The following is a 7,378-nucleotide window of genomic DNA, read 5'->3' as shown; positions in this document are numbered from 1 at the left end:
TTTGGAACAAAAACTCATTATTTCACAAAACCTGCTGGGAAAACTGGAAAACAGTATGACAGAAGCTAGATATAGACTAACATCTCACACCATATACCAAGATAAGATAAAAATGTGTAAATGATTTACATATAAGGGGTGATACCATAAGCAAATTAAGAGAGCATGGAATAGCTTATATGTCAGATTTATGGATAAGGGAAGAATTTAGGACCAAAGAAGATATAGAGTGCATTACAAAATATAAAATAGATCATTTTTATTATATGAAATTAAAAAGGTTTTGCACAAACAAAACCAATGCAACTAAAATTATATGGAAAGCAGAAAACTTGGAAAAAATTTGCAACAAGAATCTTTGGAAAAAGCCTCATTTCTCAAATATGTAGAGAATTGAGTCAAATTTACGAAAATACAAACTATTCTGCAATTTATAAATGATCACAGGATATGAGCAGGAAGTTTTCAGACAAAGAAATCAAAGCTATCCATAGTTATATGAAAAAATGATCTAACTCAATATTGATCAGAGAAATGCAAACTAAAAGAACCCTGAGGTACAACCTTACTCATATCAGAGTGGCTAATATGGCAAATATGACAAAAATGTTGGATGTTGGAGAGGATGTGGGAAAACTGGGACACTAATGCACTGTTGGTGGAGTTGTGAACTGATCCAACCATTCTGGAGAGCAATTTGGAACTATGCCCAAAGGGCTTTAAAACTGTGTATACCCTTTGATCCAGCAATACCACTGCTAGGTCTATATCCCAAAGACATCCAAAAAAATGGGGGGGAGGACCTATTTCTACAAAAATATGGAAATGTTTTATGTAATTACACATGTATAATCTATATCTGATTGCTTACCTTCTCAGGGAGAGGGAGGAAGGGATAGAATTTAGAAGCTTTAAATAAAAATGTTTAAAAAAAGCTTCATCACCACAGCACTGTCCATTAGATAATGGTCATCCCCCCCGCACTTAACCATAGCAACTGATGTCACAGCAACAGGGTCATAACTAGGAATACTTTCATCTGGGGCAATAATAGTTGAGCAAGGTGAGGCAGTGAGGCAAGTCCCAGTGGGTATGTAGGAAAATCCAGCTATGGTTTCAGTGATGCTTGGAGAGGGAGTGGCCCATCTCTCAAAGACTGCAGATCTCACCACTATGATCAATGGGAGGGCACTATACCAAAAGAGAGGAGAGAGATACCATGGTACCAGGACCCTGAGGTTGATAAACCAAGAATATTTATGCCCCTGTAAGACAATACAGAAGATAACGAAATGAGGTGTGGGATGCTCGTCACTGTGGGGATGAAGTATGCCCTCCAAAGGAGGAAGTGCACCAATTTGGAGTCAGTTTTTCAGTACAAAATGTTATTCATCATGCTAATTATGATTCTGCTGGAGATAATCAACTAAAGTTTAGAGAGTTTGCAAGGTACTTTAGTGGAATAACTCCACTAACAAAATTATGAATCATAGGAGTATTTTGCTGCTTATATTCAATCAGCAAGAATAAAAGAATCTTAATTATTTTCTCAGGCTCTTTTAAAAGTGTGTTGCCATTAACTGCCATGTGGCATGACATGAGCCTTAGTTATGAACTTAAGAACTTTGCACCACAGATATAAAAGGGGGGAAAACTTGATGTATAATGACAAGCAGCCAGGCATTGTGAATAGCAGATTTTGAAGGACAAAAAGAAAAAACATGGATGGGGTCTCATGTATTAAAATTCTACAGGCAGAGTTGTTATAGAATCTTTGCTGGGTCAAAGGCTGAAAGTTTCAGAAATCCTTCGCCCTCCTCCATAAAATAATCCAACCTCTTCACATACTCCTATTTACAGATGGCATTGTACGTATTTTAATCAAGCCCTGGGAAATCATAGCATCATAGATTTAGAACTGAAAGGGACAACTTGATAGTTAATAAGCTGCCCTTCTGTTCTATGCCAATTGAATATCTACAACTTATCCAAATCCCTCTTTGTGCCTGTAAAACTGGAATACTACTAAGAAATCATTCCTCAGTACCACTGATGGCAACTTGAATATGTTTCAAAGGTTATTGAAAGAGAAATAAAATCTCTCCTTCCCCCAAAATAAACATATGGTCTTCTGATAACCCATAGTACAGGAAAATTTAAATCTAGCTAGTTGACAGTAATTCACACTCAGATATCATTCAATCAATAATTGCCAAACATATATTCAGTACCTATTAAGTCTCTGGTTCTGTGCTAGACATTGGGAAAACAAAAACAAAAATGAAACAATTCCTGCACTAAAGAATATTGAATCCCATCAGAGAAAATGATGTGTGCGTGTGTGCGTGTGTGTGTGTGTGTGTGTGTGTGTGTGTGTGTGTGTGTATAATATATTCATTACAAGCGCAAGGTAATTTGAAGAGTAAGGAATGGTTATGTTCAATTGAATGATTCCCTGGACATAAGGAATCTCTGAAACAAAATTAGAAACATAATCCATCATTAACACTAATTACCAGTCTTTCTAATTTGGTCTTCTCACCGACTCTGATCGCTGACCTCAGACGAGGTGATATCTAGCTAGGAAATATGATGTTTCCATAAATAATTCTAGCAGAGTAAGTGAATATAAAAGGCAAATATAAAGTGCTAAGTGAGGTTCAAGAGAAAGAAAGGGATCAAAAGGAAAAGGCTCCATGGAGCATTTATTACTATTATCATTTACAATAACTCACTGCTAGAGTGCTGTAAAGTTTTTTCTTTAATGAGGCTTTAAAAGATGGGTAGCACTTCAATAGATGTGGAAGTGGGGGATGGTACTATAAGGAACAGCATGAACAAAGGTACCGAGGAAGGAAAGCACAGAAGCCTTATGTGGACTGGTTTAGTTTAGTTAGATCATAAGGCATATACGGAGTAGAAGCATAAGATAGGTGTAGAAGTTGGATGTGGTGGCATATGTCTATGATTCCCATTACCCAGATGTTTAGACTGAGCTTGGGAGTTCTGAGGTACCGTAAGGTTAAATAATTGGGTATCTGTACTAAGTCTGGCATAAATAGGGAAAGTCTCCCTAAGGAGAAGCAAACTGTCCCACTGCAGTTCCATTATGAACAACAAACAGGGTAAAAAAATAAATATAAAAAGATAAGTTTAGAAAGGTAAATTGGTAACCTATGGCATGTCTTCTGTAGTCTTTCACCCAATAGTTTCATACCCTAACCCTAACCCTCACCTATATTGTTATGCCCATCTTGCTATGCTCTTCTATAGCAGCTCTTGAATAAAACATTTAGGGAGAGCCTAACCCTTTGATTCATGAAATCTCTTAGGTTAGTCACACAGTTGGGCAATTCCTTGATGGGAGAACTGAGTGATCTCCAAAGAAAAGGTTCTATGCTATCACCTCCAAGGATGGGTGGTTCAAAAATCTCTCAGGGTCTTAGAAATAAACCTGATATGGAGAGCGGTGGGGGTACACTCCTACTACTCATCATTACAGGTATAAACTCCCACTGATGTGCTTCTGATTTACCCAGAATCTGTCACTGTGGCATCATCAATTCTTAAATATAAAACATTTATGAAACAATAAAACAAACATAACAATAATCATAACATTTACTAAATAGAAGATAAAGGCAAGTTACTTGTTAGAAGACAAAAGCATTAATAATCAAAACATTACAATCTACTTAAAAACTAAATCTGTACCCTCCCACCAATACCTCCAATGTCAATGGGGAGAGAATAGGCACACATAGGAAGGCACATGAGTATGGATTCTACGTGCCCAGGAAAACTCACAACTTGGGACTGCAGGACTTCGTCCCCTCAAGAACAATCTGCACCACACAAAACTTCTTCTTTGCTAATTGCTACCTTCCTGATCCTTTCTGACTTCCTGCTTCACAATGTCACTCCTCTTCTGCTCAAAAGTCAAAGAAGTAGTGACAACCTCTTTCAACTTCTGGCTTCCCTTAACAGAGCACTGAGAAAAGTGGAGCACTCTTTCAGTGACAAGCATTTTCCTTAAGTCAGAAAAATGACAAATTCCATAGATCTGCAAATAAAGGGGACCTCTCCTTTTCCACATCAGTTTCAAGCCTCTTCTCATAGCAAAGCACAGTTCAACACAGAACATATAAAACACTGCTTTTTTGCTATTCTCTTTTTCTCTCTCAAACCAGAAACAGCAGGAAATAATACAGGGACCCCCAAGATTTTTTTCCTTTCTTGGCTTAAAGTTGGCACCAGAGAGCAATACCCTCAGTGGCTCCTCACACAGTAGCAGGATTCTGTTCTCTTCCAATGAGTTTCTACCAACTGCTCTAGCCTTTCTCCAACCAATCAGAAAAGCAACATTTCTTTTCAAATTGGCAAGCTCCCAACAAAGCAGCTGGTGAATCTGTTGTCTAAGTTGGAAAGTTTCTGTGCCTTCTGTCCTTGGTTTCTTATGACCCCTCCCATACTTGTTTACTTTCTCACTTTTTTTTCTATCTCTTCCTATAGAATTTTTCAAATCTTCTCTTATTCTTTAGATCTTCTAGTACCTCAGAGTCTCCTCATGGTCAGTAACTTCCTGGAATTCCTGGAATTTTAAAAGGAATTCTTAGAATTTTAAAAGGAATTCCAAGAAATGTATCATTCTACTGAGTGAAGTGAGAAGAACCAGGAGAACTTTGTACATACTAACAGTCATGGTGTGAGATGATTGACTGATAAACTTAATTCTTCTCAGCAACGCAAGGATCTAAAACAACTCAAAAAGACTCATGATGGAAAATGCCATCCAAATCCAGAGAAAGAAATAAGGAGTCTAAAGGCAGATGGAAGCTTACTATTTGCTCTCTATTTTTGTTTTGTTTTTTTCTTTCTCATGCTTTCTCCCATTGGTTCTAATTCTTCTATACAACATGACTAATGTGAAAATATATTTGATACGAATGCATATGTAGAGCCTATATTGGATTGCATGCCATCTTGGGGAGGGGGAAAGGAGAGAGAGGGGGGAGAAAATTTAAAACTTATGGAAGTGAATGTTGAAAACTAAAAATAAATAAATTAACTTATTAAAAAAAAGAAATGCATCATTCTGTCAGATATGAAACCAACAATCTTTGCATAACCTTCCCATGGTCCCCCAAACATTATTTTGACTGTGTCAGTTATAAGCTTCAAAATCCTAAAAATTTATGTGCAAATAAACTGATGTGCCACAATGTCCTGTAGTAATTGTTACCGTAATAATGACTCTTGCTTCAAACAGATCCTCTCAGCACATTCATCTGAATGGCAGTTTTCTATCTACTCCTCAAAATGTCTGCCTGTCTCCAATCAAAATATTATCTGAGAGACCAGGTTTCTTTATAACTTAATTTTTTACAATTTTTCCTTACACAAATGTTCTTTTCCTTTTTCACCTGGCTGAACTGCTTTAGGGCTTCTCTGACTTCCCCATAATACCCAAGGGAATACATTATAGGGAAAATCTTATTTCCTGCAAGATCCAATGAGTCTTGGTCTTCCAGATATGTGTGTTTCTCTCTCTCTGTAAATATGCACACAATACATATATGAATATAGACGTGTTTATACATAGTTAACTGTGCATATGTGAATGTATTACACATACATTTGTGTGCATATGCATGTTTGTACACTTAGACTTATACACATGCATACATGTACATTATATGTAATTTGTTTGTGTATGTATGTATAAGGGTGAGATATCTAATTTCATTGGTATTCACATTAGTATTCATATAGAGAACTTCTGGTAAGGAAACTCCCTCTACTCTGTAGCTCATAGCCTCTAACTTACAATCTAGGGGAGATATCTGGGCTTTGAGTGATGTGACCAGAGCCACACAGCCAACATGAGTCAGAGGCTAGATTCTAGCTTAGGGGTCCTTATTTCTACTGATATGGAAAATGGGAAGTAGAGAGTTTCAATGACTTGTCCAAGGTCATACAGAGGCAGGATTTGAACCCAGATCCTTCATAATTCCAAATTCAGTGTACTTTCTACTATACCAAGCTATCTTCCCAAAGGATAGAATGCCTGGGTAAGATGAATATGAATAGTGTGCAGTCTATCAATAATGACCTAAGATTAATTTCCAATATCATTTAATACCAGTGTACTACGATCAAGAAAAAAAAATTGTCCTGATTAAAAAAAATTCCAAAAAATATCTCTGCTTTGGAAGGTTAAATGTCTTGATCAATAAGTCTAAGACACTTCAACCATCCATGCTCTGCTTTAAAAGGAATTCCTTGAGTTTTCTTAGAGAGTCATTCTTCCATTGGCCAAATGTAAAGGTGAAGTTACTTGAATAGGTGCCACAAAATCCTTCATTGGTGCTATTAAGATTAAAACTCTCCTCATTAGCCCATCCAGGCATACTGTTCTCTCTCACGGTGACCGCTCTTCTCACTGTTATATTGTTGCTTCTACAGCAGACCACAATCACTCACCCTACACAATAGGAAGAGAACTTCTGACAGTTTTGGATCAAAATGTAGGGAAGGGGAAAATTTAATGAGAAATCCATCAAGATTGTCTTCCCAATAATGACACACCAGATGGCAGGGAAATATTATGCTTCTGAGAAAAATAATCGCTAATTAATCTTCCTGTACATTTGTTGTTCTCTTCACCCACACAAATAAATAAAGGGCAGTAACAAATCTACCATCAAATTCAAGCTTTTGTTGTTGATTTTCAGACTATGAACAAATTAAGAGAAAAAATCTATTAATCTACAAATAATAATTACCATGTGAACTTAATATAGACTTGGTAAAATTATTATTTTTCTCCCTTCTCCTTTTGTAGCACAAATCTACCCTAAACCTTGAGGTGATAAAATTACCCCAGCTCTGAAACATCCAGACTGAATGGTAGATGGAATTTTTTGTTTTTGGACATCTAATCTCAAAAGATGATTAAAATGAGAAAAGCAATGTAAATTTCACACACACACACACACACGCATTTACACATACATATTGCTGTTGTTGAAGAAAAGCATCCTACAACTACTAAGTATTTCCATGATACAGTAATACTCCATTTATCCAGAAACAAGTTTTCTAACAGCCTCCATTATGGAAAAAATTAACAAATTCAACTTTCAAAGGTGATATAAACAACATATCTATAACAATCAGCATTTATTAAGCACCTACAATGTGCCAGGTATTATACTAATTTCTGTACTGGTGATAAATAGAAAAAAAAAACAGTTCCTATCCGCAGGAGCTTACATTCTATCAAAAAGTTTATTCATGTAAGCTGTCAAATTATCACCTCCAGAAACCAAAATTAACTTTTCTTCACAAAAAGAAATAAATACTATTTTTTTCCAGG

This window comes from Trichosurus vulpecula, chromosome 4 (assembly GCF_011100635.1).
Source record: "Trichosurus vulpecula isolate mTriVul1 chromosome 4, mTriVul1.pri, whole genome shotgun sequence".
Classification (NCBI taxonomy): domain Eukaryota; kingdom Metazoa; phylum Chordata; class Mammalia; order Diprotodontia; family Phalangeridae; genus Trichosurus; species Trichosurus vulpecula.
This window is presented reverse-complemented; position numbering follows the sequence as displayed.